Source organism: Gymnogyps californianus, chromosome 14 (assembly GCF_018139145.2).
Source record: "Gymnogyps californianus isolate 813 chromosome 14, ASM1813914v2, whole genome shotgun sequence".
In the NCBI taxonomy this organism is placed as follows: Eukaryota; Metazoa; Chordata; class Aves; order Accipitriformes; family Cathartidae; genus Gymnogyps; species Gymnogyps californianus.
The window spans coordinates 6,773,339-6,800,954 of NC_059484.1; positions in this window are offsets into that span (position 1 = coordinate 6,773,339).

Sequence of the window (27,616 nt, forward strand, 5' to 3'; positions counted from 1 at the left end):
ACAGTTGGTCAATGCATTCTAACACCCTTGCAAAACAGCTTTGATCAACAGAGTAGAACATCTTTGAAATGCATAAAGAAAAAAAAAATGATGCCTTTATAAATGACTTAATCTTCCAGTGCTGAATGTTACTATTAAAGCTGTCACCAAAAAGATGGTAAGTTAAACGATGTTTGAGGGATTTTAGGAAACGCTCTAATCCAAGAAAATCAGCTTCCCAAGGGATCAAAACATTCAACAGAAGTTGGAAAATATAAAACAATTCAATTAATTTGCATGAACCTGAATTCTAAACTTAAACACAACTATTGTAGACCAGGTAAACCATCTTGCAGAAGGCCTTTTAAATGGCACTTCTGGAAACATGAAAGCATACCAGTATTAAACTGTCAAGTTGCATTTAGTAACAGCTGACCCAGGCATCTAGCCATGAAAGATAACAAAGGACAAAACTTTATGAGAAGATTAAAATAAACAAATAAAATTAAAGAACATTTAGCATCTATCATTATTGCCTGTAAGTTTGCGTTATGGCCATATTCTGCATATCAATAAAAAGTGTAAAATCTTATGAGACATTTTTACAATTCCAAACTGTTGTTACATTTGCTGGAAAACTGAAACTGTGCTGACATTTTCCCTAGCAGTGATTCAGGAAGCCACAGGTTTTCCTTGTTCAATACAAGGCACACTACTGTGCCCCAGATTTTTAGAAAAGGATGAAACTATACTGAAAATCAGACCTCATACCACCAATTAAACTAAATGTGCTACGCTTTTTCACTGTAGACTACAGATGTTAAAAGGATTTTGTGTGTGTGTGTGTGTGTGTGTGAAAGATTGTATGGGTTGTGGAATACATAATAAAAAGGTAATAAATACATAGCATGAAAAATGGCACCACTAATTTCCATATGTGCACCTGCAAGATAACAAGGTAGATCATTTGCGTGGGAGCAATAGCACTACTCCTAACACCGTTTGTGGGACTGTACTTCCCAAATGACCCAACCATTAAACCAGATGGCTGAAATGAAGCACTTAATTATGAAAAAAAATTACAAAATTGCTGTGGAAAATTCTCTAATACGTTTCTATTACTACTAAATTATTCGTGAGAAAGGAACTTAAACTTGGAACCAAATTTTTCCTTTTCATATCAACACATTACAATTTTATTTGGTGACTGCCTCTGTAAAGATTGCAAAGCAACTGTAGTGAGACTAGAGATCTGCGTATGCAGCAAAAAATATTTTAGGAAAGGTGGTTTCCACCTGAACAGCTTTGTATTGTTGACATTTATAGAAAAAAATTCTACATATTTCTACCTGTATATCTAACAGAAATCAGTCTTTGAGCAATGAAAGTCAGTCATTTTGCATTTCAAAAGATTGGCAACTCCTTTGAATTTGCCAAAAAAGGCAATCAGCATTTTTTCCTCTACAATGAAAGACAATCCCTGGATAACACCTGTGGTGGGTTGACCCTGGCTGGATGCCAGGTGCCCCCCAAAGCCACTCTATCACTCCCCTCCTCAGCTGGACAGGGGAGAGAAAATATAATGAAAGGCTCATGGGTCGAGATAAGGACAGGGAGATCACTCAGCAATTACCGTCACAGGCAAAACAGACTCGACTTGGGGAAAAAAAAATTAATTTAATTTATTACCAATCAAATCAGTGTAGGATAATGAGAAATAAAACTAAATCTTAAAAACACCTTCCCCTCACCCCTCCCTTCTTCTCAGGCTTAACTTCACTCCTGATTTTCTCTACCTCCTCTCCCCCCCGCCCCTGAGCGGCACAGGGGGACGGGGAATGGGGGTTGCAGTCAGTTCGTCACACATTATTTCTGCCGCTCCTTCTTCCTCAGGGGGAGGACTCCTCACACTCTTCCCCTGTTCCAGCGTGGGGTCCCTCCCACGGGAGACAGTCCTGCACGAGCTTCTCCAATGTGAGCCCTTCCCACGGGCTGCAGTTCTTCACGAACTGCTCCAGCGTGGGTCCCATCCACGGGGTGCAGTCCTTCAGGAACAGACTGCTCCAGCGTGGGTCCCCCGCGGGGTCACAAGCCCTGCCAGCAAACCTGCTCCAGCCTGGGCTCCTCTCTCCACGGGGCCACAGGTCCTGCCAGGAGCCTGCTCCAGCGCGGGCTTCCCACGGGGTCACAGCCTCCTTCGGGCATCCCCCTGCTCTGGCGTGGGGTCCTCCACGGGCTGCAGGTGGAGATCTGCTCCACCATGGACCTCCACGGGCTGCAGGGGGACAGCCTGCCTCACCATGGTCTTCATCACCACGGGCTGCAGGGGAATCTCTGCTCCAGCGCCTGGAGCACCTCCTCCCCCTCCTTCTTCCCTGACCTTGGTGTCTGCAGAGTTGTTCCTCTCACATCTTCTCACTCCTCTCTCTCGCTGCAACTGCTACTCCCCTAGCTTCTTTTCCCTTTCTTAATCATGTTATCCCAGAGGCACTGCCACCGTCGCTGATGGGCTTGGGCTTGGCCTTGGCCAGCGGCGGGTCCGTCCTGGAGCCGGCTGGCATTGGCTCTATCGGACACAGGGGAAGCATCCAGCAGCTTCTCACAGAAGCCACCCCTGTAGCCCCTCTGCTACCAAAACCTTGCCATGCAAACCCCATACAATACCTTATCCGTGTATAGAAATTTATAGAACACTACCATGCCACACACTCACATTCTGCAGGAGCCATATATTTAACAAATGATATATTGACCCAGTCACAAGTAATCCACAATCTTTTTGTGAAGATAATTAAAGATGAAATCATCAGCTGTTCCTTCAGCTGTTTTTTGTTAGCAGTGTCTACTTCTGCCTATAGGACTGTCTTACTACCGCCTTTCTCCAGCTGCCACGAAACATTCCCACTGGCTTTACATATATGCACTAGAAACACATGAAGCTTCGGAACAGGCAGATAGGTTTACTAGTTACTACCAAGATCTACTGAAACTGAATGAATACAGCCAAAAGGAAAAAAAAACCCAGAATGCTGGTTTAAATCTTCAATTGAATTAGACTTAGACACATTTGAATTGCACATCTGAACAGCCCATTTATAGTCACTTCTCGTGAGCATTCAGTTTACAGGCACAGATGTTCAGGGAAAATACATTTTAATCTCAGGATGAGATCATTTAAATATAGCCTTCTGTGAACATTCATACCAGTCAGGGAACAAGAAAAACACCAATCAAATTATATGACTAATCATTTTTAAGTTGTGCACAGATATGTATTTGAATTTCAGATGCCAATCTGAAAAAAGTGCCTCAAAGCTGTAAGGAACATTCAAGAAAAGGGCTACGTGTTCATGGAAACTTTATTAATGGCAAGAGATACCCATCCTCACATGAAGGGCTCAAAACAGATTATTAAAACAATTTGAAAAAAATATTTAGAAAAACCTGTCCTTAATTGACAGTTTTATGGAATGGACAGTTTTATGGAATCTCTGGTGAGAATACAATACTTTGATGTTTGATAATGTTTCTATAAAAAACAGAGATTCAAACATTAATGAATGAAAATTTACAAAGAAATTACTGAATCTGAATGAAGATTAAGAATTGGATCCACTGGAAATACATCTTCCACAAATGTTCTTTAGGCTGGAGTGATTCAGATGCTTTGACTTTCTAGTCTAATGAATCTCACTGAAATCTAGTAGTTGACAACTAACCCTTTTCAACAAAGAATTTCCAACAGAATTATCCTTTTCAAGGTAGCTCCCCTGTTCTCTTGTTCTCAGCGGGCTGAGGTTACGGGTGTCTGCAGTTAAAATGTGCCGTTTCAGAACTACCACCACTTCCTATTTCTTCACTGGGAGTGCAGAGCCAAACTACTCTGAGACCACTGTCTTCCCCATGTAATGTCAGACTTAAATCTGTAGGACACACTGGAGTCATTTTAGATAAATGTCAAAAAGAGACAGAAGGCGTAAAAGTAGAAAGACAACAGCAGTATTCCTTTGCAGAAAACTATTTTCCACGACAGACGACAAATATTTATTTCAAGTGTAAATAAGTTGGAAAATATTTTTAAAAGATCAGCATAAAAAGTAAAGTGTATTTTGGAAAAAAAGCATATTACAATATAAGCCAGCGAAAAATAAACAAAAATAGTTCTGTCTACACGGAAGGTAATTTAGCTGCTTTCTTGAAACCTCACTCGGAACACAAAGCCACCCGAGCAATAGTCAGTTCATTTGCCTTTTCTTTCATTTCTGTAAATAGGCACAACGTTAATACATGAGGGTATTGTTAAGCCTAAGGTCTGGAAAGTGTTTTGTGATCTTCAAATTGTGAGTTCCAGAAATGGTAAAAGCACTGTTATTATTTTACCTTGACTTCACAAAAGGTTAAAATGCACTATCATGCAATGTAGATCATTATGTTAATTAGATGGAGGTTTGATTCTGATCAAAGCTAATTTTAAACACAGACTTTTGTACACTCTTCCAGCATCTTCTGACAACTTAGTTTCAGTGAATATGGTAATATTCCTAGAAATATATATATATATGGAAGATACTACTTCTGTTGTTAATCAAGTGTATAGGAGAAAGTGCTCAAATATTGGGACACATTCAACTTGTTCAAATCAGTGTAACTACTGGCACTATGCAAATCCTCTTTCCCGGTATCATACTGTGTTTCTAAAGCACTTTACCAACAAACGACGTGGAGGAGTGCTAGGGCCATATATACTTGGGACAGCCTAAATCACTAGAGGTATCGAGCAGCAAGTTAATACAAAATTATTTTCCAATCTCTTTTTGTTGGTTTGCAAAGCTTAAGGTTACTTGATTAATCGATCAGGTACTATATTCTGCCCCAAAGAATGAACAAGATGTCTCTACTGAAAAATCAATAAAGTGAAATAAGCATGTTACTAAGAGAAGCCAAGAACTTTAGTCCTAATTCCATAAGGAATAATTTAGGCTTATTTTTCTAAATAGTCCTACCCTGAATTAGCAAGACCAAAATACTTCGCAAAATAAGAAATCTTTTCCTGCTGCCTATGGCTCATTTTTGGCATTCACATCCCAGAGATACATATAGTAATTGAAGCTTCAGAAAAATCTGAGACATGTTTTAAAGTCCTATGTATGAATAAGAAAAAATACGCTGGATTTTGTTGCTTTAGTTCTTCCCAGAATACCATTATTTAATTCATGCAAAAGAGGCACAAAACACTCTGTTCTTAATTAGTTCTTGATACAGCTTATCTGCTTTTATGAGGGTTTGTCAGCACAGCATGAATCAGAATCATAGGAGACCACTACTTAGCTTGAGTTTATGCATGATTTGTCTTTAAAAACAGATTGGTTTGAATTGTTGGATCGCAGAGTAATTGCAGACACTATTGACTTTATCTATATAACAGGTCAAATGTGATTGGGATGCTCCCTTTTCAAGTGCAGTATTTATCATTGGGATGACAAAGCTTCACATGTATTTAAGACCATAAATGGCACACATTTGCAAGGATTTATGTTAGTAAGTTTGGAAGTCATTTATCAGTTGAAAAACAGAAATGGCAATCAAATACAAATGAGGAAAAAACACCAAATGAGCTTCCACTGCTATATTATTTTGTGGATTATAGATACTGCTAGCAGTAATCTCAAACTCCCAAAGTGCTTCTTAAAAGCATGATTAACTCTCACAACACCCTCGTGGAGAAGGTAAATATCATCAAAACATTTTACAGGTGAGGCTGCTGCTGTACCAGAAGGCAAACTGGCTTGCCTCAACTAGTGCAACAGGCTGTTTGATAATGCAAGAGGAGAGTAGGTGGGTATCACGCACGGTAAGCGCGCTCGCTCAGGATGGCCCTACTTCTTTTACTAGTTTCTGCACTGCCCACAGACCTTTGCATAGGATGCTCTGCTAAGGGGTACGCTCAACACTCAGATAGCTGAGGACCAAGAAGGGGCTAAGGAGTTTTACAAGATTATCTTTGCCTGCCTTAGGTGTGCTGTTATTCTTTGGCCACTAACCAGCATCTGGATTGGAAAGTTTCACACCGTGAAGTACCTGCTGTTCTTCCGGGAAGGGAGGAGAACGACGAGTCGCCTCCCTCATGCTGAGAAAGCACAACCAGCCTGCACCTCAGTCATCTACTTCAGCGTTACATCATTAGCTTAGGCATTGTGCCTGCTGTTGCACAGGCTAACAGGATCTGCCTAGGATCAGAAAAGATTTTGCTTATTAATTGTATAGCTAATCTAAACAAAATGAAGGAAAAATAGTTTTTCATTTATATTTCTCCTGCAATATTTCGTAAACTGTAACCATACATAGGTTTTTGGAATATTGTAGTAATGGGAAAGGCATTTCTGTTGTGAGGGTGATGGTTTCTTCCCAGGGAATCCTAAAACGCTCCACATTCATGGGCATGATCCTGCAAGTGCTGGACACGAAGAACTCCCTGCAGCTCCAGTAGGAGTTCTGCTTGAGAAGCTTTGCAGCTTTTAACAACATTAGACTGTAACAGCCCCCTGAGGAGTTTGTGAACATGCCAGCCAATATGGAACACAGCAAACCACTACTGTTACAAAATGTGTCACAGGATCTTTTATCTACACAGAGTAGACAGATTATTTGAGAATCAGTCAAACTACACACATGCACAACCATTGCCACATGGTCAACCCCAGCAATTCCACCGCTGTACAGCGTAAGCTCTGCCACACAAGGACGTGTATCATTACATTCTTTGTCAGACACAATACGATGGGGACATGAAATCTGGGGTGCTGCTAAGTACCGCTGCTTAGAATAAGAAATTAAAGAGTAATCCTAACATTTAACTAAGGTAAAACTCTTTAAGTCCAAAACTTTGGCATAAGTCTGAGGCACACTTGCACAGCCGTGAAGTGAGTGAGACCAGTTCCAAACTTCAGGGTAAGGACATAGTGTGTTTTGCAAAATATTATCTCAAGCTTGAATTTAGATATCTTATTTCAGATACTAAAGATTAAACTGCTTTAACTGAAGATCTACAATGCTGCATATAATTATTACTTTAGTTCTGCTCTATGTTGCCAAGCACAGTATGAGACTGCGTGGAAAAAGACAGTGTCATGTGGAAAATAGGACACCGTTATGTAATTTTGATTTATTAATAATACATCATAGTCCTATTTGTTATGCAATTAAAGGTTGTATCAACATGGAAGTACAGGACAGATGAACTTAACTTGCATGAGCAACTTCCATTATGACATTTTCTAACTTATACTGCGTGATTTTGTAAACGAAATAATTTTCTTTAAATTTTATTTATGTGCATATGAAATGTAATATAGCAAAAAAAGTATGAGATACTTAAATTTACTGAGGATGAAAGAATATTTTGTCTTTTAATTATGGAAGACTTTTTAAATTTGCGACACTGAAAATTAAATTTGGAATACCAGAAAATGGGTTTTGTTTTTATTCCTATTTATTATTGCTAATTTTATTATTTGTACTTTGGGGGGTTTTCTCTACTTCATCTACAAAACAATCAGATTCATAAAATGCTAACAAACGAGAAAAAACATCGAACACAAATCTTCAAGAACACTCTCCTCCCATTTTGCTTTGGAACTCTGTAAAAGTTGGGGAGAAGAAGATGAAGAGAGTAACTTTCTCCTGAGTTGCTCAGTGTAGTTTTGCAACAAATGCAGCTGGTGTGCTGCATTTCAGCACTGAGTAGATGTTACACCAATTGTCATTTCCAGCTAGTGGAGAACACTGAATGTGGTATACCTGCACTTTTCAGCAAGAGCCAATCCCAAACATTATGGACCCTCACAATGTTGTCCGTAATCAGTTATGTGCTTGCTGATGATCACATCTTCAAATAGAGGACACTGCTAAATGATTTTTTTCCCCATCAAGAGCAAGCATCTTTGTGCAAGAGCTTCTTACTAAAAGGCATTTGGCAGGAAAACCACAAGGTCATCTGTAATAGAAAAATAATGCAGTAATTTGAAAGCTGAAGCTCAAACATTTGCTTGTAAAAGGTATGGCCAATTTTCAACTTTGTATGTTTGAGATAAGGTACCTATTTTGACAGCTTAGATTCTCCAAATTGCACAAGCACCTAAAACTGGAAAAAGTGGCATTTCCATTGGGAAGCTCACACAGAGAACTGGCTGCCCTTGCCTAGGCTCAGCCATTTTCCTTGTCAGGGCAATATTTTGATAACTCTCTTCTACATTGATGGAATCTGCCAGAATTTACAATCTACTCTTTAATTTCTGAAATTAATGCTCTTTTCAAAGGAATCATTGCCTAATAGCAGAGAAACAGCTTACACTGCTGTAACTTGTTGCTATGCTGGGATGCATAAAGGAATTACTGTTTTTCAAGGATATAGTGACAGCAACTTAGAAAAATCACATGTATTTCAAACTGATACAGGTTTGGGGTTTTGAGGACTGATCAGATTAACTGTCCATTTAGTCCAACTTGTATCATCCTTCTAACTTCTTAATTACCAGAGAGCAACCATATGAATCAAGGCACAATTCTGTCTTTGCTGACTATTGTCTGAATGGCTTGTGTTTGTTACTAATATACAGTCTGGCTCATGGCATTAGTACTTCGTCACATTTAGCTGCAAATAACTTTGTATGGGCATGGAGTTCTTAGCACTTTGCTTTAATGTGGTCCACATAACAATCAAAAATCCCTGCAAATTGCTGTACTTATATATAGCTCATGTCACAACCTGCATGAAATACACATTTTTGTAAACACAAAAAACTGCCTAATAAAGCTAAAGCAAAATAGCTTTCTAATTATATGAGCATATCTAGTTGAAGAGATATCTATTTGTTGAAAGAGCAATGTTAAAAATAGTTCTTAGTTTCCCCTAGAAAGAGAAAGATAGCAATGAAATGAAGTTACAATTTAGAAAGGATGATTTTTTTAAAAAACAGAAGCAGAGGGAAAAGTTATGGTGTAAGATGGATTTAACTGCTGAGGCTTGATGCTACAATGCATAGATTTGTTTGTTCCATGATAAAGAAGGAATCTGGTTATATGTATTTCTAAAATAATTGGGTAAAAGAATGCATTCAGTGCAGCCAATGAGAGTTTTTCCATCAACTTACAGAGTCAAGATTTCACCAGTTGTCTCTACAACTGGGTACATAGCCTATGTAATGACTGTCCTTTCCAGGCAAAAATATTTGAAGTATTTCATTCATGGTATGCCAGCTTGTCACATATCTGCCACAGATGTAGGAAGCACATATATTATTTACATTTTTAGCATTTAAATTGTGCAAGTACTGTTACTGTCAAACTTTGACTGTGGAATGAAATGTAGGAAGACAAATAACATACATCCTATTTTCCCTGATGACAAACTGCAAGGAAATACACACTAAAAATTAGACTACTTTATTAAAATACTTGACACACATTATTAAAACATTTGACTCGGTATTCAAACAGCTAATGATGACTGCTGACCCACACTAAACTTCCCTGACTTTTTTCAACTAGCCTTTCTAGTAGTATCATATAATGTTCCTTCAATATGGCAATAAGAATACAGTAATTTAGTATCATGACAGCTTTGTCTGCATGTACTTCTGCTATAGTCCAAAGACTGGCCTTTCATGGTTGTTATTCTTTAAGTCAGTTAAAATTCTCACTGGTTTAGTAACATATATAGAAAATTTACCTATAAACACCTGTATTAGGAGAGGAAAACTAACCATTGGCCAAATGAAAGCTACGTAATGCCAAGCACATTACAACTGACCCCCGTGTTCTATGCAATAGGGTGCTCCTTACAGTCAGAACCAAAATATTTTTGCATGGACACCACGTCGTGGTGACCTAGTGATAACAGCATTTTCCTATTCCTGTAATGATCAAGGCTCTTCTTAAAGGTTAAGGTCTGCAAGCTGCCTAAATTATTCCAAGAAATACAGGAAAATTCTGATGATGTCCTCCTTGAGGAAGAACAGAAGATAACACAGTAACTCAAGCAAATGCATATACGCTATTTTATATATTTCTATCTATAAATACGTAACTGTTATCAATGTACTTGAGTCTGCAGTGTACGCACACTCCTCCTTTGATCCACAGAAAATCCATCTGTCACTTCTTGTATATGGTTGTCTACAACTCTTCCACTATGTTTTAAAATGGTTTGTTCACAAGACTGATAGTTAGACCATCTGGCTACAGCTTCTTCTTCAATTCTTTTCTCTATGTTCCAGGTTTCTTCTAAAATTAGACTCCTTTTTGGCTGCTTCATCTACTTTGATTACAAATCAGTATTTAGTACTCCAGTCATGATTCTGTTGTTAGCTATGGCCCGAGAACATCAATAAGAGGAAAGGTGATAGAAATGCACTGTAGGTCAGCTTTCCCATTGGAAGCCTCCTGAGGAAAGTTAATCTTTTCTCATGCACCACAGAGCCTAATCCTTTGCTGCTTTCCATAGCCTGTACCAGATATTTCTGTGCTCTAGCTCCTGACATTCAATTTAGACATCAAACGTATTGTATTATCTTCTTTTGCAAGCTGAAGAATGTCACATGTGAAAGGTCCAGATTCACCTGTGATTTGATAACACATGACTATACAGGACTTAAGCTAAGAGTTTCGTGAAAGACTATTTCTGATCAAATATACAAGGGGTACAAAGGTAAGAAGCCTTCTCTTGCACTTGAAAAAGTTAACTGAGGAAATCCAGAATTTAATTTGTGCAATGTCATACGGCCCAATTTTCTGATGCTACTTAAGTGAAAACTGAAAACCAGACTGAAAACCAGACAGCAGTACATATCAAGTTAGTTGAGAGAAGAACTTTAAATAATACACTTATTTGAGAGTAAGAGGGTTTTGTTGCTGGGAGCCATCCCTTATTATTGCTAAAATGTCCTTTGTTGTACACGAATAAACTCCATCTAAACATATCATTAATACTGACACAACTTAGGTCTTCTACATTTTTCTTTCAACATACTGTAAGTTTCCATCTAGAACATGGCACGAAGAAAAATGAAAGCTTTGTGCAGTATAATAAACATTTCCATAGAAGCCTATATAGTATTTCTGCTTTACATCATGTTTCATTTATCAACCTGAATTAGGCTTTTGAAAGAGAGGGAAATGCAGCTTTGCAGTTCAGTACCTTTTCTAGTCTTTTCTTGCAATAACAAAATTGCTTAATGTCATTTCAAGTTCATCCTGTTCCATACACACATGTACGCAGAGCTATGGGTAATTCACTTACACAGTTCAACATCTCCTTTGTCACAGATGGTAAATGTGCAGATTTTTCCCTCAAGGAAAGAAACTCTTTTATAAAATAATTGTATATTCTGCTCATTTTTTTTCCTTCACTGATGCTCTTGTATTGTTATTATACCCTGTCAGGCTGGTAATTAGCATTCAGGCTCCATCTGACACGAACGCAGCTCTCAATCCTCCTTAAAAATCCCTTAGGACACACATGATAAGTAAAACAATGTGAGCCACTAAAGGGGGAAAAGTACTAAAAAAATTTTAAAAAGAACGAATGAAAAACATGAGACAGTGAATAACCACAGACTGCTTTTGTCATGCATTCAGTGCATGGCTCCTGTTCAGTGAACTGCATGGAGCTAATCCTACTGTGTGGAATAAGCTTTCAGAATGCTACAGCTGTCTTCCTGTGGTTCTCCTTTGCTTTTCCTACACAAAGATCTATATCCTCTTCCCAGTCTCACCTTTCTCCCAAACTTCTAAGGCACCCAGTGTACCTGGGTTTCCTTCTTTTACTCACAGTGATTGCCCCTCCTCCTTTTTCAGGTCTCTCCAGTGAATAAACATTTCTTCTTTCAGATCAATCATTATTTCTTGAACACTCTGTCACATGTGATGATACTTAAGGTATCATATTGTTCTGAACTATTCTGACTAGATTATATCGCTCTTGGTAAGATGAAAATGTTACCTTAGAGCTATGTGCACATACCAGAATTCTTCCATATTCAGTGACGATGCTGTCACTAGAAATAAGAAGAAACAGAATTTTTCTTGCAGTTCATACAAGATCTTCCTTTTCAGTAATTTCTCCTTTAAATGATCAGTGTGATCACAGATTAGGTTTAGCCCAGAAATTATGTGAGACTAGTACCATCATATAGTTAATTTTTTGCTGAAACTGTACCCTCACACACTTGTGCTTTCATGTAAGTCAGGCAGGATGTGCTGAAGACAGACTGGCGTAGCACTCACACTGTGTCACAACCCATCTTATCAGAGATTATGAGCCAGAGTTTTCTGCCTTCACATACACACAGCAACGGGAGAGACAGAGTAGTAACTCTTACTGAAACTGGTGGCTTAATATTATCCCAGCATCCTAAAGTTACTATGGAAATGACAACAAAAAGAGGCTTGCACCTCCATACCAAATGAATATGAAAGATTGCTAGGCCAGAGACCTCAGAAGTCCAATGGCTCTCAGCAGTCATGCAACAAGGTAGAGAGTCAGCCATCTCATAAAGGTCTGTGGCTTGACATAAACCCTGAATATTAGAATTCTTAATTTTACGATGTCAAAAAATGGTGTATCCTAATACCAGCACCGGAAAGTTCTGCTTTGATATCATCACGCCAGCAATTTAGTGATTCTGAACACTGACCTCAGATCTGTCTATTGGCATAAGACTAGCAAGCAAGAGATGTTCAGCCAGTAGCATCACAGTACGTTATGGCATAGACATGAAGTCAATGTCTACGGAAGACGGTCAGAACATGCAGAAAGGTAGGTAAGGTTGGAGTGCTGTGCCATGGAGCTCACAGCTACACTGCTTCAACTCCACCCACTCCTAAAGCTGAGGAACTACTGAACACACAGAAAGTTCAGTATAAAACACAATATGAAGGTCTCAGATACGACACCTTCATACAAAAGCTACTGAGTTGTTAACAGAGATGTGTGCCTTAAAATAGGAACACCAAGTTTACGCTAATATTAATTAATGCTCCGGCCTGGCACTATATGCCTTGACATCAATCTTGGATCCTAGAAAAACTCACTTGGTTCACAGAAAGTGTGTGAGAGAGAGATCTGTTCAGACCACTGACACAAAGGTGTTGAGTAAGGAGTCCCTGGAGATCTATATTTGTACATTAGATCTCCACAGCCAAGGTAACATTGCAAGTGTGAGCGTAGCATGATTCATGCTTTATTTCACTGCACACACACACCGTACGAGGCCTCCAGCCAGATATTTGTCCATAGGTGGGAGAAAATCAGTTGATATAAACCATTGCTAATCAAATGTAATTTCTAATTGTAAAATGCAGTCTTAGAATGATTCAAGTATTTAAGAAATTTTGGATGAGAAGAGATATCTCATTCAGAGTGAATTCCTATGAAAGTAAGATAAGCGAGGGGATGACTACACCAGCCAATTCTGAGCACACCCAGCATAAGCTGCACTATTTTCATATGTTTAATGGAGTCCTGCGTATTTTCTCTTATTAACTGACTGGGATGCTGCGTGAAACACTACACCTGTAACATTCAAATATCTAACACAATCAGCATCTGACACAAGCAGCATCATACTGAGAAAACAAACAATACAGTCAGCTAAAAATGCTGCCTTAGTCCTGTATTAAAAAAAGGTGGAAAAATAATGTTCAAACCCTTTCTATTTCTGCATGTCACAGACCCAGAAGCTTTTAGGATTATTTTGATACTTTGGAGTCCTTTCTCCTCTCATACTAATAACTTCATCTTTTACCAGGTAAACCAAGGAGGAGGATTAGGGATTCTGTTAGTCTGGGATGTATGGCTACAATAGATTTAAACACATGAAAACTATTTGCCACAACACCCAAGAAGGAACTATTACATACTCAAATCAGGAAAAAAACATTAGTGGTGGATTTTCTGCTTTTTGCAGTAGAAGCAAAGCTGTGCCTCCTTCTGACCTCTGACTTCAACCTCTATACAATGTTTATTTATTACCAAGTTAATAAGCCGACCTTCAGAACACACTTCTGCAGTATCTGCTCATATGTTCATACTTTTAAGGTAGCAGAATTCCCTTTTCCTGGGATCTCAAAAGTCCAGAGAGCCAAAAGGGGGACCTGCTGGAAGGACTGCGAGGGACGAATGTTCAGACTCAGCATTGCTACTCAGCCTGGAGGCCATATGGCTCTCAGTTGCCTCCGTGTAATTTTGGGTGGCAATATATCACAATGTCAGCCGACATCTCAATGACATTTCATCTCAGTGCTTCCCTCACAGTTCACATCATGATCAGGAACCATTTTTCACAGAAGGTGTATACTGTATAAATAGTAAGATGTATATGCATCTAAGTACGGAGATGTTAAGTTGTGCTGGGGAACTGGCTTGACTGTACAGCACAAATCTTTTCTGTAAATGGCACCGGCTTTCTAGCATTCTCCTAACAACTTTGGGGCTGATCCTAAACAGCCTCTGGAGAAGAAACTGGAGGTAACTACAATGACGATGCTGTCCCCTCCAAAGGCACAACATTTCATGGAGAAAATCTCCTGGGATGTCCTCTCTTTTAGCTCGTGTGGATTTCTTGGAAGAGTGGATAGTTAGGCTCTGAACTAGCAGTAGTCTCATTATACCAAAATGCCTAGTTCTTTGCTATTTTAAATCTTACTTTCTCTTTCTGAACTTGAGAAACATTTTAAATTATATATTTAATCTCCACCTATCTATCTTTAAACTTCTGCAAGATGAATGGATAGAAATTTCTGACTACTAAGAATCCATATCACACATTTCCCATATTTGATCATGCTTCTTTTGTCATGTATTTGAAAAAGCAGATCTACATAACATCACATTTCTCCGGACAGTGCACTGACCTGTGTAAAACAACCTACCAGAGCGTAATCTTCTTTCATGAAACACCAATTTTTCTGATGCCTTCAAGGCAAAAGATGTAGGCATCCCAGTTCTCCAAGTAGCAAGAGAAAATTATCTTCATAGATTTATTGAGGGAATAAATACAACTTTGCTAACCAATCACTTCCATTCATTCCAATGGCAACATGTTGCTCCTTCAGCAACTAATAAAACAAACATGCCCCATACCAGGGAAAAATGCTGACCATACTAGAATAAGTGAGCTAATACATGGTCCAAGCATGTAAATACATTAAGTGACAGCATAATTAATCCTCAGTACATAATCAATGAGGAACAGTAAGGTCTTGTGAAAAACTGAAGACACCAGAATGAGACTGAATTTCCTCTGAGCTAAAATGTGGACTCACTAGTCAATGAATCCTCCCTCAGGAGACTGTAACAAATACAAAGAACTAGCTCAAGGACAGTCAGAGTTGTAAATTGAGAGCTATAAAAAAATAATAATATAACGATTGTGCCAGCATGTTTATAATTTATAGGTTGGAGTTACAGGTGAGAAATAGGGGTTAGCAGTCTGTTATAATCTGAACTTGAGTCAGTAAAGCACTGCAGAACCACTAAATCACCGCTTCTCTCATTGCGTGTAGTTTAAAAACATATAATAAAACTATCAGACAAAGCCACTTTCTTTTAGGGTTTGAAGCTGGAGCTGTGGATACCAATCTGTTCAAAGTTAGAGCGCTACTAGGGAGTCCAGCAAAGGGAAGCTCTTAATTTTTGTTATAGTCTTTTTTTCTTCGCATTGGGCACTTGCCATGAAAGTACAAAAAGCACAGGGGTCTTTTTGTCATAATTGAGGTAGGAAAGAAAATAAGAGTTCCATTTCACATTAAATTTTGGTGTTCTCAAATTTAATTCCATTTTGATAATCTAATTCAAGGTACCAAAAAAAGTTTGAGCATGCATTTAAATAGACTGAAACTGGAGCCTTTAATCCTATGCAGTGCTGAGTAACTCTGAGTTTCAAATTCCCTTCTCCCAGTGGGTGTTGAGGTCAGCACTTACCGCAGAGCAAATTGGAGTCTAGCAGGACTCTGTTCTTTGTAAATAGGGGAGGCTGCCTCGTCGTGCTCTGCTGGGACTGAGCAGCTGTTCCAAAAGGGTTTATATCAAGGTTTCGGGCTGTTTCTTGGAAGCGACTCCTCCTTAGAGAAAAGTGAATTAAATGGAGCAACTCTGCATGCATTTGCTAATAACTGGACAGATAGCAGTATACCACTTTCACTTTTTTTTCAGTCATTCATCTTTCAAACTTTCCCATGCTTCCCATGAACAGAGCAGTCATTATTGCCAATCAATCTTGTTACATCCTTTACAATGTATAGGAAGGCACTGGAGCACGGTATGTAAAAATGGACCTATATCCATTCAGACTTTCCCTTAATGATAAAGTATAGCTATAAATACTTAAAAAAACTTATAAGCAACCTTCAAGATACTGCCTGTTTATCTGACACAATCACCATTTGAGCTGCAACTCATCTTCCCTTACAACCGATATACTGTATTTCTCAGCCATTGTGATCCCAATTTAACTTGAACTTTGAAATACCAATTGGTACTCAGTATTCTTCGCCCATGAAAGGATATGAAAAATTTTCCTGACCGAATTACTTTTCTGCATGCTGTATCTTTCATTTAAATTCCAACAATTTTCTATGCGCATTTTTCATTATTAAATACTCCCATGAAGGATAGTTGCAGCATTAATGGTAACTAAAAATTACTACTGGAAAAAAAATTTTGGGAAACTGAAGTAGATCAGTAATGCAGTGAAACTGGTAGCTAGTAAGAGTGCAGCCAACCTTTCACACTGAAGAAGTCCAGTGGCATGGTTTTCTTTCTCCATTTAGAGCCCTTTCTTTGAAACAAGCCTAACAAACACACTGACAGTTGCGTGACAGACAGAAAACCTACCAGGCAAGCTCACAAGCTGTATCTTTGTGGGGCCTTGACAGTACTTTGACTTTCTGTGGTACTAACTGAGTAAGTAAACAACATTGAAATGGTAGTCCTCTGTTCTCACATTGTTCAGTAAAAATGTTTCTCTTAGGCTCAGCTACCCACCAGTCAGCGAAACCTCAAGACAGTATTAAACACTTACTCTGATCCATCACAGGTTGCTGGATATTGTGTGAGAGAGAAATCGGGTAGAGTGAGGCAGTGACGTATCTGCAGACAAGGCTTAACACTGATTTACCCAGCCATCTTTAAAGAAAGACCATTTTACACGGGGACCTGTCCCTAGTACCAAAGGGCTTTTAGCATCTTGGAATACTTGGTATTGTAAAAAATGTATAATTGTTTGATGAATAACTTCAGACCTTCTCAAGGCAAAGGTTAACTCTCCATAGCTTCAGCCTAGCTAATTGAAGACTGAAAATGAGAGCTATAGGATAACAGGAAAGTTCACATCTGCTGAATAGATATAATGCCTCCCTTATTCCAGAGTAAATAAACAAAACAAAACAAAACCAAACCCACAAAAAACCAAACCACAGACGCCCCATTCTGAGAATTTTTTAGGGTTAGGATTCACTGTTGAGTTATCAGCAATCCAGCATCTTAGGAGCACCCTCACATACTGCAGGAGAGAAACAGTGAGACAGAAAGAAAGGCTCACAGTCCACTTAGGCTCTGGGCTCCCCTCACTTGCAGCATGCTGTAATCAAATGAAACTGCTCTGCTGGAAAGTCTGTGATGTGTTTAAACTCTACTTCTGTGCTTTACATTTAGCTGTAAACTGGGTTTAAGATAGCTAACCTAGGACCAGAGTAGCACAGAGGTCAGCACACGCTGAAAAGCCCAACTGGAAGCATCTGCTGTTTTGAGATCCCTGCCAGCAAGACAGCATAAAGCTTCTGCAACTGCAGTTGCAGAAGTGCAAAAAGCCTTATGAGTACTTCAAGGAAGGAAAGTAGAAGCCAAGTACAAATCTGTAAGAGAGACACTTTTTTGAGCAGCCTGCTTTTATCTCAAGGGAATTTAGCATTTCTGTAGACCACAGCTCTTGCAGGGTCATCTCAGGTAGAAAGGTCCAAGCCCTCTCAACTCTCCCTGTCAGAAGCAATGCTTCCAACTTTCTTGGGAAACAGAAACACAGTGAGTGCGGAATGTAAGGCTGTCAGGTGAACTCCATGATACATGTCAGGTAACAAATTACCTGGTACATTAGCCACAAGCTTCCGTATCTGAATGGATTCACTGTACACCAGTTGGTGCAGGCAAATATGGGTCTGATCAAACCATGGAGAAAAGAATAAGCACGTGCACAATTTTACGTATGCTTTATGCTATAATGGACATACTATTTAGGAGAAAAACTGCGTGCGGTGGGTTTTTTGCTTTACTTTGTGAAAAAATGGATGTGAAATACTTATTTCACTTGACATATTATTAAACATACATAAATACTTTATTTCCAAGCTGTCTTTATTTATTTAGCTATTTCAAACTTTTTTTTTGAAACTATTCACTGCTTCTTTACATGTTCTCAGCTTGGGTAACTGCAAATATGGAATCTCTTTAAGATGCAGTTGTTTGAAAATGTTGCCTACAAAGGAACTAGATTTAAGGAAGAGATTATGTGTGTGTCAGAAGTGGGAATGAGGTGATGCTATACAGAGGTGCTCCATCACAACCTTGAAACCTTTCAGAATTCAAATTCAAGCCCCACAGACACCTCTCTTATGGGGACCCCAACTTCTCAGGAGGCTTCAAATAGGAAACTCGTCACCTGTATGCCAGAGCCAAAGCCACAGCTGTGGTTTAGCAGCGTAAATCCACAGACTTGGGTCAAATTCAGGATAATTTACATCACCTAAGGGATCTGGTGTATCTTGAGCAGATTGTTTTGTTTTGTCCAGGAGATATTTGACCTGTATGTATATTTGTATATGACTTTCCATTTGTCAATATTTGTATCTTTTGTCTAACAAAGGGAAGTGCCAAGTACCTTCTGCAGTAAAACTTCCACCAGGTCAGCCCTGGCAAACTAATAACAGAAAGTTATAATGTGGGACAAACAGGAAATACACTTTCAAGCTTGTCTGACTTCAGCTCAATGAACTCCTTAGTGAATTTACTAAATTTGTGTGGGTTTTTTTTCCTAATCTCATTATTGGTTCTCAAAAACAGGAAATTGCCTCCATTCTAAGAGATCCATTTGCTTGCATATAGCACGATGCTTCTCTGTGGTTGCAGTTGTAGGAATAAGGATGAGATGAGAAAGATTTTTCTTTCGCCAACAGATCTGCACAGAACACATGGCCTTCAAACAAAAGAGTCATGATGTGCACATACCTCAGGCATTCGGTGTGAGCTAGCTAGGATCAAAATGCAACTGCTGTTCCAATGAGTGGGACATACAGATATACAGCAAGACCTGGCCAGAGCAGTGCCATTACAGATTGCCTCTAAAGAATGACAGAGGCTTCAGGATTGTGATGGGGCTGTTCCACATAGCATCACATTATCCCTGTACTTGTCTGTAGCTCTTTTGTGATAAATTAGTGTTGACACTGTCAGGATTAATTTGCTCTATTCCCTCTCTGCTACTTGAGAGTCCCTCAATGAGAAATTCTTCTTTGGAAATTCCAGCAGAAGGGCTTACAGTATTGCTTATACTGAAACCACGCTGACATAGGAGCTCGAAGCCAGAGAAGACACGTGAGCAAATGTGAAGGTATATAGATAACAGAAATGGAAATACTGAGAAAAAAGGATAGGAGTCAGCTAATGCAATCAACTACACAGCTATCCCAGGTTTCTTCTAGAGGTGTGGAGGGGAAAAGGGCCTTCTTTTATATACCTATATATATTATATACATTAATTTGTTTTTTAATGAAATAACAAAAAAGCCTTGTTCTTAGTCAATCTAAAATCAGTTTGGTGGACAAATTTTCAGCAAATGGTTAAGAATTTTCAAATATTTTATTAAAAATGAAAGATCTATAAAGGGACCTATGTAGCATCCATAATAAGTTCATCATATTCATAGAGAATCTTCAATTTTTAATGAATTTGAAACTACTCAACAAATTCAACTTGTATTTACTAATAATTTAATCTTGAATGCATTTTTAAGAAAATAACTTCTTTACCAAGCCAGACCCCTCTCTATCTAAAGTTGAGATGAAATCTCTTACCTCCTTTCATGGAATGAATGAAATTTCTTTCTGTGAACAATTTTTACTTTCCATACAGATCTGAAATCCTTCTGTCCACACAGTACTCCCCCGACAAATGGGCTTGGGTCAAAAAATAGCTTTATAAAAATAAATACATAAATAAATTTCCTGTTAAAAATATTTTCCATAAATTGTGTGTTTCTCAACCAATTTTAATTTAGTCCAAAAATGGCCATTTTGGTTCAAAAAGTCTGGAAGACTACATTAATGCAGAATACTACTTTAGATTTTTGACCACTGCCTGTATGTCTATATCGACTGTCCTTGCTCTTGTATCTAGACCATGATCTTCTTATCTGAGAATATATCATCTTGCTTTTTTCACTGAGCCTTATCTATAAAACCTAAACACGGAAGAATAAAACTCAGAACCACACCAAAATAAGCAACCTGCAAGACACCAGCTGCCTTTTCTTTCTCTGGTGCAAACAATTCATGGCTTACTCTTCTGTACATTCAGCAGGAGAAAAGGGGCTCCTTGCACCATCTGTCCTTCCTGCAACTTGCTAGAAGCTGACCCACAGTTTACAATGAAAATGGTAATGATGAATGCCTCAATACATAGAGCTTGAGGCTATGGCTTTCAAAGCTGCCTGCAAGGCTTGGCCACCTATGTTCTCCAGACAGGTTTGAAATTTCACTCTTACCTCTTGCAGTAACACATTGCTTTGCGATTCCCAAAGCCTGCCCACTCTGAAAATACAGGTTATCTTCACTCTTGGCTGCTTGTGAACATTGCAGTCCTTGAAGGCCACATTACGTACAATTGACTAGGTATGGTTTCTCTTGCTTCAGAGAAGGGGTTCCATGCATATCAAAGAGCATAATTTGCCTTTGTGGACTGAGAAGCTCTTAATAATTAAACTGACACACAGACACAGGTCTGAATACCCAGTACCACATAGTGGAAGCAGAGGGAGAACATCAATGACTTTATACCTACATATCTACTCACTTCACAGTGTGCTTTCTGTATAGACACAGTTTTCTTGCAACTGAAAAGGAAGAAATGTCAATTAAATAAACTTTTGATTCCACTTTTGTTGGTTGCACACTTGCAAGAATAAGAAACAAACAGAATGGATGGTGTGGTAACTTCTAAAACAGACAACATTACTTCTGATGGGGAACAGCTAATTGGTACCACAGAATGTGTCTGAAATATTGATTTGGTTTGTGTGGATAGGGAAGCAAGTCCCAACATACTTTCATCTGTTCTTAAATATAAATGAAAACCCAATACATTTACTATAAGGTTACAGTGGGAACAAAGAGGATCAGCTGAAGCATACACAGCTTGTGATTTATATTCAGAACCCACAGGCAGCAAGAAAAGACAGACTGATAGCATCATCTTACAATCAGCTTTTGGATCATGTTGTGCATCTGAGAATGCCGGCAGAGTCCATGGCTGTTTCTTTCTCTGCATTTTGCAAACAACTCTTATTCAACAATCAAACATTTGCCTTTTCTATCCTTCAGTGCATGCAGCCATATATAATACTATTTTATGTAGTCGTTAGAAGTTTGCAGGCATATAATTATTGCATTCTTGGGTGTCTTTCGAATATCAGTAAAAAAAAAAATGCCAAGCCTGTAAGAAAAGAAGATGCACATGGCCATCAAAGTTCTCCAGGAATCAGCCACAGACCTGTAATCACTCTTAAGCACATGGAGAGATAACTGAGAGTTTAACTGTTTGTTCAGAACTTGGGGAGGGGGAAGGGTGCAAAATTGCAACAGTCATTGACAAGATTGAAGAATACTTTCATATAGTGCAGCGATCAAGTTAATTTGATAGGTAACTCTGGGAGCTCTGTGGATACTCAGAAGGCTTAGCCAACAAGATTTCAGCGAGGTTGTTAGCTGCCTCTCCATCTGCTTCCCAAGGAACTCTTGGCAAGCTTAACTCTATTTCCAGTTGCTAGAGAGATAGTTTCAGCCTCAGGATGAAAATAACACTGGTCTTTCCTTTCAATAGATAGCATTGTAACTTAATTCTTAAATAATTTTCACTGTTGAGGTTGTGTTTGGAAGCCGAATTCACAAGTTTGCTCACAAAAACACCTAGCAGTTTAGAAGACAAATATTGAAATTAAAACCAGAAAAAAGTTCAGAACTAACTGCAAAACATGGTTGGTTTTGGTTTTTTTCATTAAAGCAGCCAAAGGCAAACAATTCACAACAAATAATTTATCTGACATATTTTCTTTTTGCTCATAGAATATCCTTGAGTAGTTTGTTACAACCTCAGGTATATTCCTTTTTTAAGCTGTTTCCCTAAAAATTAAGCCACATTCTGAACTTTCTTGGCATGTTCAATACTCCAGAGTTAGAGCGCTGCACAGCAGAATAGAAATGAAGGAGAGCAATTCTGGCATGCACATCTTCAAGTCTAAATTTAATATTAAGCTTCTGTGAGTGCACCCTCATAAAACTTTGAAGTGTATTCCTTTCCCTGCTCTCCCCTGAGGAACTGACTAGCAGAACAGAACCATGTGAATGATCATAAAAAGGAGGAGCATGAGAAAAGCAAATTAACTCAATGTAGTTCTTTGAACTAAAAAGAAAAGCATTTGGCAAAGTCTGGATTTAGGGTATGACACTGCAGCTTTATAGAACGGTAAAGAGTAGAAATTCAGCTATTCTCAAATGTGCTGAGTAGAATATCTACGTGCTCATCATCCAACAAGCTGAAGTAAAGATAATCTTGCTTGCTCAGCCATTGTTCAGATTTGCAATTTATAGGAGTGGAGTTAAAGTGGCAGAAAGCCTAATACTGTGTCCCTTTATTACTGGTCCATCTTTGCCTTATATGCATTAGGCTGAGAATTCTTTGGTCAGCAATGCTGACCCTCACAGCTCCCCACTCCTCAGTTTGATGGCCCTGGCAGCCCAGCCCAGCCCTGCTGCAGAAATTAAGGAGTCAGAGGGGAAAACAATAGTGCATCATTTAAGCTGGTTACAGACAACAAAACGCAACCTGCTTCCTGAGAAATAGCATGCTGATCCCAAGTGTCTCAGATGCTGGCTCTACCTGCTGTTTGTTACTTCCACCAGGCATGGCTCAGTGTGTTCCAGAATTAGGAGTGCACATACTCCCTTTTTTGGCCCCTCTTCATATGCATTACAATGCAGTCTTTCAGTGCAGATCCATTTCAAAGAAAATATCAAACAATCACATCATATATCTATAAAGCAGCCTCTAAAGATCTCTACAGAATACAGTACAGCTTGCTTTCCTAGGATGTGAAAACCTTCATTACAAACACAAACCAAACTTAATTCAGTGACACCTAAATTTGCCTCAGGTCCAGCATATGTGCAATGGCAGTCTTAGATAACAGAAACACAGGCCACTAGTAATTAAAATCATATTGATTTTACCTCTGTATCACAGCGGTGATATCAGTAACGTTAGCATTCTTATAATGGAATGGAAAATGCTAAGTGGCTGTGTGAATAAGATACTTTCATTTTCTGTAAGATACCATCAGAAATTGCAACAAAAAAATTTCAAATCAGTCTGGCGAAATAGATGGTTTTTTAGAGACTTTGACTGATATATTTAAAAAGAATTTAACCCAATAAATACACAGAAATAATTCTCTGCTGAGCCACTGAAAAAAGCTGGGATGTCTCAGTGCACTCAGGACAGGAATACGCACAAAGAACACTCATCCTGCTTGCCAGTTGTGATTTAAGGGAAAAACTTATGCATAGTAATTCCTCCCTCCCTCATCGTTCCATAAAGTGCAGACAGTTGTTTCTGTCCCTTGTACTATGCCTGTACTGTCCTCTGAACTTAGCCAGCCAGTCAAAACAGTCCACAAAGCCCATCACCAACTCTATCAAATTCCCCAGGATATTGCTGGAGGAAAGAACTGCATCTGGTGGCTCTTTAGTTGCTGCAGCATTCTTCAGATCTGCCAGAGGCATGACGAATTTGCAAGTCAACGTGTTTTAAGATGGATTATCCTTTTCAGAAAATGTCTGCGGGGATGGTTTGGGAAAAAAAATCCTTTAAAAATCTTGTTCCTGCTTTGCTTCTCACACTAAACATGAGAAGAAATATTCAGAGAGGATTCCTGCATTCATAGCTAATGGGGGGAAAGGGATGATTTAAGTTCATGTCACATTTATAAGAAGGGCTAAACAGTCTTTTAATTTGTTTTGTTATTCCACATCTATATATTTGTATATGTACACATGTATATACACACATTCCAAAGACTATGGACATAAACCTATAATATCTATTTGTCCACCTTTAGAATGATAACGTGAGGAGAATTTTTCAAAGTTCTGCATCACTGCAAACCCCACATATTTCATAAAGATAATTAACCACCGAAGAAAGCTCCCAGCAATTTAACCGATACAAGCAAAAATTTAATGCCTTGGAGGCATATCAAATATTGGAGGATAGCTTAACTACTGAATTATCCACTAACCTTCTCTTCCAGCTCTGCCTTGGGGATACTACAAAAGATGTTTCAAGAATGAGATGGAAGGACCTGAAGGAAAAGCCATGTTAAAAACTTTTAAGGAGTGGCCTAGATCTTGACCTTATCTAAATTAGCTTGGACTTGCATAAGATGGGAAAAGGTTGATGTGGGGGAAAAAATTATGATAATGATCAAGTGTCTTGTCTTGCAGCCAGGCAATAAAGCACTTTTATTGGACACGCCATGAATGACAACAGACAGGCTTAGCACTGAGATTGAGTCACTGCAGACATTGTGTCTTCTGAGTCATGTGGGGGGGTGGGGGGGGGGAAATCTCCTTGTACAGGCACTGTCCTCTTAATTTGCAGAAATGTAAATAAGCACCTTTCTCAGCTTTCAATTATAAAAGAAAATACAAGCCCCGAACCTTCTGGATAGCCATATAGTCAGTAAATCACCTCTCCAGTTGAAAATTTTTCACTCGCTATTTCCTTAAGATAACATGCTATGCTGCCCAGGGCTGACCTTTAGGATTTAGAAAAAAACTTCTATCGACATCTATTGATTCTCCCTGCAAACCCAGATAAGTTCACGGCCTGTCTGAAGGAGAGGAGTTAGCTCTAGTGCAGGGCTGCTCCAGTTCTCCTGTGTGTTACGGGGAGGTGTCCCACCCCTTACAGAGGGCAGGGGCAGCTTGTTCTCCCCTGCCCTTGCTAAGCGGCTGACTTGGGCACTGAGGTATCCTGCAGACGGGGATGGCGTGCTAATGGCAGAAGGGGGATAGTAAATGTGGGCATCCTGTTGCAGTAGTACTGCAGGGTGCATAGTAGGAAGCTGCAGAGTGAGTCTGAGGACAGTACTTGAGGTCAGCCATACCCAGATCCATCAGCCCTGGTGGCAACCAACAAATATATCTGGGGACCTTTGTTCTTAAGGTTCTTTTTCCTGTTCTTTTCTTAACAAAGGAAAAGCCTAACTTAAAAAGAAAAAAGAAAGAGCAATTCATTTTAGTGACCTTGTTCACACAAGCCAGTACTTTTAAACACAGATTTTAAGTCTAATCATAAACTTTCCAGAAGTAATCTCCTGCTGCTGCCCTCTCCAGTTTTTCCTACTCTCTTGCTGCCACAGGAGAGGAGCCAGCAGCCTGAATAAGATCACTGTACTGCTGCCAACTTTAAACAGCACCAAACAAAAAATATTTCAAATAAAGCCCAAGTCTATGCACACAGCTTCAGCAGAGCTGTGTATGCATTCTGAAGGCTCTTAAAATTTGTATTATATGCTTTACAAATGTTAACTGCTTAGTTGTTACACTTCATGGGAGGTAAAGGCCTAAAGGATTCATAGATGAATTCACCTGATATTTTAGTTTTTTGAGAAGGATGGGGAGGATAAAGGCTTACAGCTTACAAAAATGAGAACAAAAGACCAATGGTACTCAGTCTACTAAATCACCTACAAGGGATCCCACATGGGTGTGCAGTATATTTCTAAGCTGCTAAAGAAAAAATGGGTTATGACCTCTAAGATGGGAGTATTTAGAAATACATGTCTCATCCTCAGAGGTTTCTGATAGTGCAAGCAGTGTTTGCTTAAGCATATATACTAAAAGGAAGTTTTTTGCACCTTCTTTTTTTATTGGTTGTCATGTTTTCTTTTTCAGGATTGCAAATCAAGCTGTACTTGCAAAAATTCTCAATGCATCTCAGAGCCGTGTGATAGTCTAAAGAGAACTTCTGCCTTATAGATGGCATGACCAGGTTTTCTCAGGAGTTCAGGCCTTTCTCTTTTCCTCGGTACATTCAGTACGTTTGAACCTTTGCCTCACCTCATTAATTAGTTCAGTTCTCCAGACACACTGAAAACTCCGTCCTCTTCCCAGGTAGCCAGCCTCCAAGAAAACAAAGGACAAGTTCAAGCCCTTCTTTCAGGTCCTTTCTTAAAGGTCTGTCAATCTTCTCCTTCTGAGGCGAATCCTGGAGTCTTGAGGGACTTCATATCTACCCTTTTCTGTCAACGTGCTAAACATCTCATCTATCTTTCAACTATTCCCCTTTCATTTAACCCTCTGTTCCCCTCATACTCCTGCCTATACTCTAATATCTCTACATTAAATTCTCTAATTTATTCTTCACATAATCTCCAGTTCTCCTTCCTGCGCTTGGATTCTCTTGGCCTCTCAACTGCCAGAGCACATTCTCACAGGTGTTATGGCCAAAGTCATCAGCCTCATTTCACTATGGAGATCCAACCGCCAACTGTGCTCACTTCAAGAGCTTGCTCCACTCTCTTTACTCTCTGCAAAGAGATTCACATCTCTCTTGTCCCCCTGCACTGCACATCTGCCACTGGCTGGGGTCTCGGATACTGCAGGAACAAGTCTTCTGTCACCTGCAACTTTCTTGAAAGGACAAGCACAATCTTCTCCCAGTTTCCTCATACACAAACACTGCTGTGTGTACCACAACATGCCAACCTCTCTCCTCACTTTTTGATTTCCTACACCTTGCCATGTAAAGCCTTGAAATCATTTCATAAGCCTCCAATATTCAGTGCACTGGCAGCATGAGACATCTGTAAGAAAACAACTGCTCCAGAAAAACTTCTGCAAAGATGATTCAAAGGTAACATCCTTTGTTTACATTGCCCGATCTCAAGAAAGCTTTCAGACCTTTGCTCTCAAGCGCTGCTTTCAACAAAGGGGTGGAAGTCTAAATTTGCTTTCCCCCCATCTGCAAAATGATTATTAGTGGCATTTCTTTTTAATCCATCTTGTAACACTGTACTTTACAAGCTGTTCACTACAGTTCCACTTTTTTACCCCTCAGACTTTTAACCTTTTTTAGTTCTCAGGGAAGAAGAAAAATTCCAAGTCAAGAACAAACTGCACAGAGAAGGCATGTCCAATTGCAATTACTCGCATGGCAGCTGAACATTCCAATCAAATCCTGAATACCTGGAGTTTTTCAAGTTTTTAGATCTTAATTTCACAATTATTATCATCCTCTGCTATATGCATATT